Genomic DNA, 6,662 nt, shown 5'->3' on the forward strand with positions numbered 1-6,662 from the left:
TTCCCTACACCCCCTAACACTTCCTAGCAGGCGTTGGCATACCGTGGCACCTCGCACATCTTGGCTGTATGCTTCCCTACCACTCTAGTATGCCTTAGCACTGAATAATAAAACTTTGTAAAGTCTTGGTGAATCTTTTACTAAGTTATAAAACATTGTGAAGTCTTGGTGATTTTTTTCATAAAGTATAAAACCATATATGATAATAGGAAAACATATTCATTAAACTGTAATATATCATCTTACATGTTTGGAAAAAAAAACATAATTTGTTCTTCCTAAGGTGGTCCAACTATTTCTTTTTAGTTAATTATAGTAAACATGCTATCAAACATGTTTGTATAGGTTTGGGATTCAAACATGGGCCTCAACTATAACTGTACCAGAGTTGAACATGGGCCTCAATCATGAGACCTCTTTGAGATTTGACCTCACCCATCATCATACCCAGAATATTTGTGTTTTGGGTACTTCTCCGTAACATTTTCTAAAATAAAATTAAACAAGTATTTTTTTACTATGAATATTTGACTCTTCTAAAACATGATTTCAAAGGGACTTGGAAAAGGCACAATTAAAAAATAAAAGATTGACAATTTCTAAATATTTTGTGCAAAGAACACATACATTTGGGCCATGAAAACTTTTCCGCGATAGGCAATCCCAAGTTTTTATAAGGTTCTCTAAGGAAAACCACATAAAACATTTTAGTTTAGGAGAAATAGGACAATACCATAATTTTGAATGCCACCAACTAACCCTTTGCAAGAGGTAGCTTTCTGATATAGCACAATAGGCATGGCGAGTTGTGACAGGCTCGTACGAGGAGTTGTAGGCCCATTCAAAAGAATCATCCTCCTTAGATAGTGTAATACCACTGACAATGAAGGATTTGGTGAAACTATCCCACTCCACAACAAAAGAACCTCGCAGGCCCAAATCATGGGTGCTTTTCCATTTGCCAGCTGTGAACAACTCTAAAGGGAACACATAAACCTGATGAAGTCTGGTAACACCTTGAGTACAAATATGGTTGGAAAGCTTGGGGGAACATCTATGAGAGCACAAAAACACATACTTCTCTACAAGAACCTATAATACTTTTGTGGGTTTGACTAATCACTCTTCGGTCAGTGTCTGCACACTAGCCTAGTTTCTAAATTAGTTATGTCCTTACAATCATAATCAACTAGGTGTATTTGCTCTTAAAAAACTATGCAAAGATAGATGTCCCCTTTATGGCCAAGTTCCACTGAAATGGTTCCTCCTACCCAACCTAGTACATCCATTTATTTCATAACAAGACTACCCTACAAGCCACAAAATGCCAATCATACCCATAAGGTCAAAAACAATTTTTGGTTCAATACATAACTAGGTTGGAACAAACTTAACTCTAAAGCCTATGTTATTTTTCAACCCCTAATTTTTATGGACAAAGAGATATAAATTTTCTAAAGCGTGCGGGAGCCAAACTATCACCTTTTCCATGTTGACTCCCTATAAAATAACCATAAATTATTTATCCTTACTAAACCAAACATTTAGTTGAAAATGTTCATTCATCATGTTACTACTTAACTACACTTTTTAACCACAAAAAACTTATTTTAATTTCACTATAATTCACCTCTAATATCACAAGAAAAATCCCCTCCAATAATGTTTAGTGACATAGAAACCCAACAATTTTCATACAATTAATAATTATTTATAACTAGAAATACTTCCCTATTAACCAAAAACTTACACATTTCATTTAATTCCCATTGAAAAACCCATATGTATTTCATTTAAGTTCAATATTCCCGCGATATTTGTCTTTCAAATATAAAAAATGTCCATTTCCCTCGTTTATTTCCGTCATGTTGCAAGGTGTGTGTCGAGGAAGGGTGAAGGAAAGGCACAGGCATGTCGTCACAGATATGATTTGATGCATCTGGTTGAATTCAAGGGATTGGATTTTCGGTTCCTCCAACCATGGTGATTTCATTCTATAGAGGGAAGAGGGAATTTGCACAAGGTTCCCAAATTCCTGGGTGATGGCCCAGCCCCAAGCCCTCCATCTCTCTTTGCCACTTAAAAATACTTAAAAATACTTCTAGACAAGCACAACTAGGCGTTCAATAGACTATATGTTTAGGATTCCATGGAGGAAGATGAAGTTGAAGGCATGGGCAATAATGGCTTCACCAAAGAACACGACAGGTGCCTTTCCAATTTGAAGATTAGAGAAGAAGTAGATAACAGAGCAATAATACATTGATTACGACAAGGGAATCAAATGTCTTAAGATCATATGTGGTCACCAGACAGATGCTCTAGCACAGATGGATTGCGATGATCCAGCCATTCCTAAAATTTCCAGAGACCCAAAAAGGGCGTTGGATTTTCCTGGACCCATGTTCCTAAGATTCCCAAAGTAAAGAAATTGGATCCTGAGGAAATGGCCATGGAATTAGATGAGCAGGATTAAGGCTCTGTACTAGAGGAGAAGCTTCGAGAGGATACTAAACCAACTCAAGAGGTAGCTAACTACATTTTATTTTTATTATTTACTCACCTTGGATGTCCCAAGTTGATCAATTAGGCTTCATAGCATTCTCATTGGCTCACTATTTTAACTGTTTCTTTGTTTTCAATCCTTCCTTCCTTGCCTTTTTTCATAATTGTAATTCCTTGCTGCCCTATTAAAATTTTATGGTTACCAATGGAGTGTATTTTTTCTTTTGGTGTCATTAATATAGGATGTTGTAAACACATCTTTCTTTTCAGATGTAAACTTTATTTTAGTATGAAACAAGTGGAAAACAAGCAATAAAATGTCTTGTGCCCTAAACTTTGTGCATTGCTTGGCTTGACCTTTCAGGCATGGGAAAATTAGATAAAGGATTAAATTGACTATAGTTGATGTTGTTTTTGTGATTGATGATGTCAAGGTTAATGGAATGTATAGATTGAAAGATGGCATCATAGATCAAATGACAATGGGATCTTAAAATCTAAAACAAAAGTTGTTAGACTCAACTAGAAGGTGGAGGAATCAGGCAAGAGTGCAAGAGTTTGACTAAGATTCAATTAAAGCTATGCAAAATTGTGTTAATAGTGAATTCATCGGGGTTTTTTCTCCCAATGTAGGATCACGCTTGAGATAGAATCACTACATGAGATTTCTTAGGAATCCATTCTTGAAATTCTCTTAACTTGCTTGTACTCACACTATAGAGAATTCCAGGATGATGTTCCTTCCATGGAGCAGCCTTTGATGCTCCATTGACATAAAATTACCCCACAATTAGGTTCTTTCCTAGCCATCTCAGCCAAATCTTTGTCATATTCACCCAAAACAACATGCTTTCCCTAAGGGCCTCGATCAATAATTTTTTTTAAACTTATGAGTTGCTTGTATAACACTAAGCACACCTCTTCTATGCTACCACATTTGGCATACAAGTCAACAAGAGAATTCTCCACAAAGATATTTGAGTCTAGCCTAAATTTAATGATGATTATATGGAACTGCATCCTAAACTAGCGCATGCTGCAAAATCAGTGGAAAAGGTGAAATTATCCATTGTCATCCCATTCTATTGTAGCTGATTGAACAATTTCAGTGACTCCTCACAAAGACCATTGTGAGCATGTTCTTCATCATGGAGAAGACCTTAACAAGTTGATCCTTAAACATAGCTAACATTTCTATATCCAACCTCCGGGCAACATAGCTGACATTTCTACATCCAACCTCCGAGCATCAAATTGGTTAATTCTTGATAATTCACTAGTATTAACCCTATGCCAAAATAAGGGGCAACACAAGCTCCAACTCAGAGGTGTTCTCATCTTTGGAGTGCATGAGAGCCTTAGAATTTTGTCATGTATATATGAAAATGGCCTCCACATCTAGTAAAAGCACCACACATTTTGTATTTTACAAAGCAAAAGACAAGTCATCCATTTATGACAACATGAATTCAAATTTAGTGATCAAGGGAGCTTCTTCATGCTACATTGCTACTCAAAGGAGTTTATTCCTTTCCTACCCTATTGTAGCATGTGAAAAATGAGGGTGCTACCTAAATCATTGATCTAGTGCAACGACTTTAAAACTTCATCAATACAATGTTTTCTTCCCTTATGCTAAGTTATTATGCAAAATAATGAAACATGAAAATTTCAGCATTCATAGGTTGAGTTTTCTATCACTGATGGGATGAACAAAAAAATTTGGTACCTGCAAACCAGTTGTATCTTCAAAGTTCAAATGCATGTAAGTGTTGACATAAGCTGCTACAGGATCTGTCCATCCAAGATTGCATGGGACTGTAATAATTATTGCCCATTAACTTTGAAAATTATCCTTTGCTACCACTTGGGAGTACATAATGATGTCATGTTCTGTCCCTCATGAAATATTGGTTCCATGGGATAAGCATGTTGTTTTGGTAAGTCTGTATCAAGGAATGTGAGTGGCAGACACATATCAACCATTGTGGGATTAGATTCTTCTGTCTTGGGAACATAATTTCTTTTGAAAATTTGCATCCATGCCTATATCATGTTGAGAAATCTAGGGCATCACTAGTTAGGTGATTTCTATACTTATGATAATTGCTTGTGATAGTCTTTTTAATTCTTGAAATCTTTTTTCTTGAGTTATTATCACATTATTTTCATCAATACAATTACCAAATCATGAAAAATAAAGAGACAAGAGACACAGTATATAGGCTAGCCAGCTAGGGCCAAAAACCTCTCACTCTTTGAGAGGAAAACCCAAACAAAATTCTTCTTATGGAGCCTTCAATTGACTAATATCAAGACCATGAAAAATACCCTTGACACTAGAGTCCTCCCAAGACCAAGTCACTAGCCTCCTCTTCAAAACTGGTCTTCCTCTTCCTCTTCTCAGCTTCCTTCAGATTCTCAGCCTCTTATTGTAGGTTTGTAACCCTACAACATAAACCCTAGATAATTTTCACTCCTTGAATAGTCTCCTTAAGAGAGAGACTCGTTACACTTCTACTCGACTTCTTCTAGCGAATTATTCCACCCAAACAGGATCACCTCAATATGACTGCAATCCTTTTACCTCCTCTTGACAACTTCAAATCTGCTACCTTCGCACGTGAGTGAGTAAACTAGCCCAAAATCGTTCACAATGATCTTCACTATCCTTCCTTCTTGCTTAGCTGATGTAGAGGCTTCTTCTAGTAGGATTTGTGCACTTATATGAGATACTTGCTTCACCAAATTGACTGCCTCCAATTGAGGTTGAGCACTGGTATATATACTTGTTTTTTCATGCCCATTAGGCTGATATTATCTCTAGGGTAAGCCGACATTATTTCTCTCAAATCGTCCTTACATTATAAGCTGACTTGAGTGAGGGCTAGTGACAAGCTCTTGGAGGGTTACTTACAAAGACAAGTATGACTCTTTACAATGTGTAACATGCCTTCATTACATGAAAATGACTCTTTTAGACTTTTATGACTAGATGAAAATATCCCTAAAGTCTCTCAATGGGAGCCTTAACTAAAAATATCTCTTGACAATCTTCCTCCTTCGCACTGTATCACTTCATTCCTTCTTCGCAATGTTATTACACTGTCGCTAGGAGAGTTTCGGTCTTCCTTTTTTTTCTTTTGCAACCCTAGACACAATCCTCAACCTTCATTGATTTCTTCTTTTGGTCCAAGATGGCATCTTTGTCTTCGGTCTTATTTTATCACCATTCAACGCTTGATATAGCCCTTAACTTTAGTTGTCACTGTCTTAGAACAGACTTTGATCCTTCACTTAGATGAAAAACTTAGTCCGAGAACCCTTAAGACATTTACGCACCTGTAGTCACCTTCCTTCTTCACTGTAATACCCTTATCTTCTTCACTCTGAGGTTCATATTGTTTTAGATCAGATATGTCTGAATTGCTTGACAATTATGAGGTGAGGTTACTATATATATATAGTGACTTATGCTTGCCATTTAGGCTGACATGAGATCCTGGAGAGAGGCTAACATTACCTTAAGGAGAATACTATCCTTCTTTTAGCCGACTACAAGAGAGATAGTGACAATGTCTTGGAGTGTAACTTTGACATGTGTAACATGACTTCATGACCTCTTAATTATATTCATAACAAGACAACAAAACCTAAAGACATTAAGAAGAAGTCTTTGACCTATGAAAAACACTTCTTTCTCATGAAACCCATGATGCAAGGAATACGATAAATACATTTGTTTCTTCTTTTCATGAAATCATAATTATAATTCATTACGAAAACCAAACCTAGTTAGCCCTTTCTTCAACAAGGGCAAGACCACTATCACTTCCAGCCCTTGTTTTCTGCCCAGACTTGCTCTCCATACCTACGATAGTCCTTTCTTGAGAGTCTGTGCTAGTATTTTGCAATTCTGGGTTGTTCTATCCCTCATACAGACCTCAAATCGCCTTCTAATCGTTGCGTCATGCTTCATAATGGCTCCACAAGCCTGCAACAACCTTTTTTGAGGAAAATCCACCCATAAACAAGCCCCTCCCTACAAATTTTGAGACTTAGAGCACATTTGAAGCTACCTGAAATCAACACTCCCTCTTAGCAAGAAATGTGCTCTAGCAATGCACCCTGCTAGAGCATCACCCTGTTCCGTAACA

Source organism: Pinus tabuliformis, chromosome 7 (genome assembly GCF_031772625.1).
Source record: "Pinus tabuliformis cultivar Carrire ecotype Pingquan chromosome 7, CPIR1, whole genome shotgun sequence".
NCBI classification, from domain to species: Eukaryota; Viridiplantae; Streptophyta; class Pinopsida; order Pinales; family Pinaceae; genus Pinus; species Pinus tabuliformis.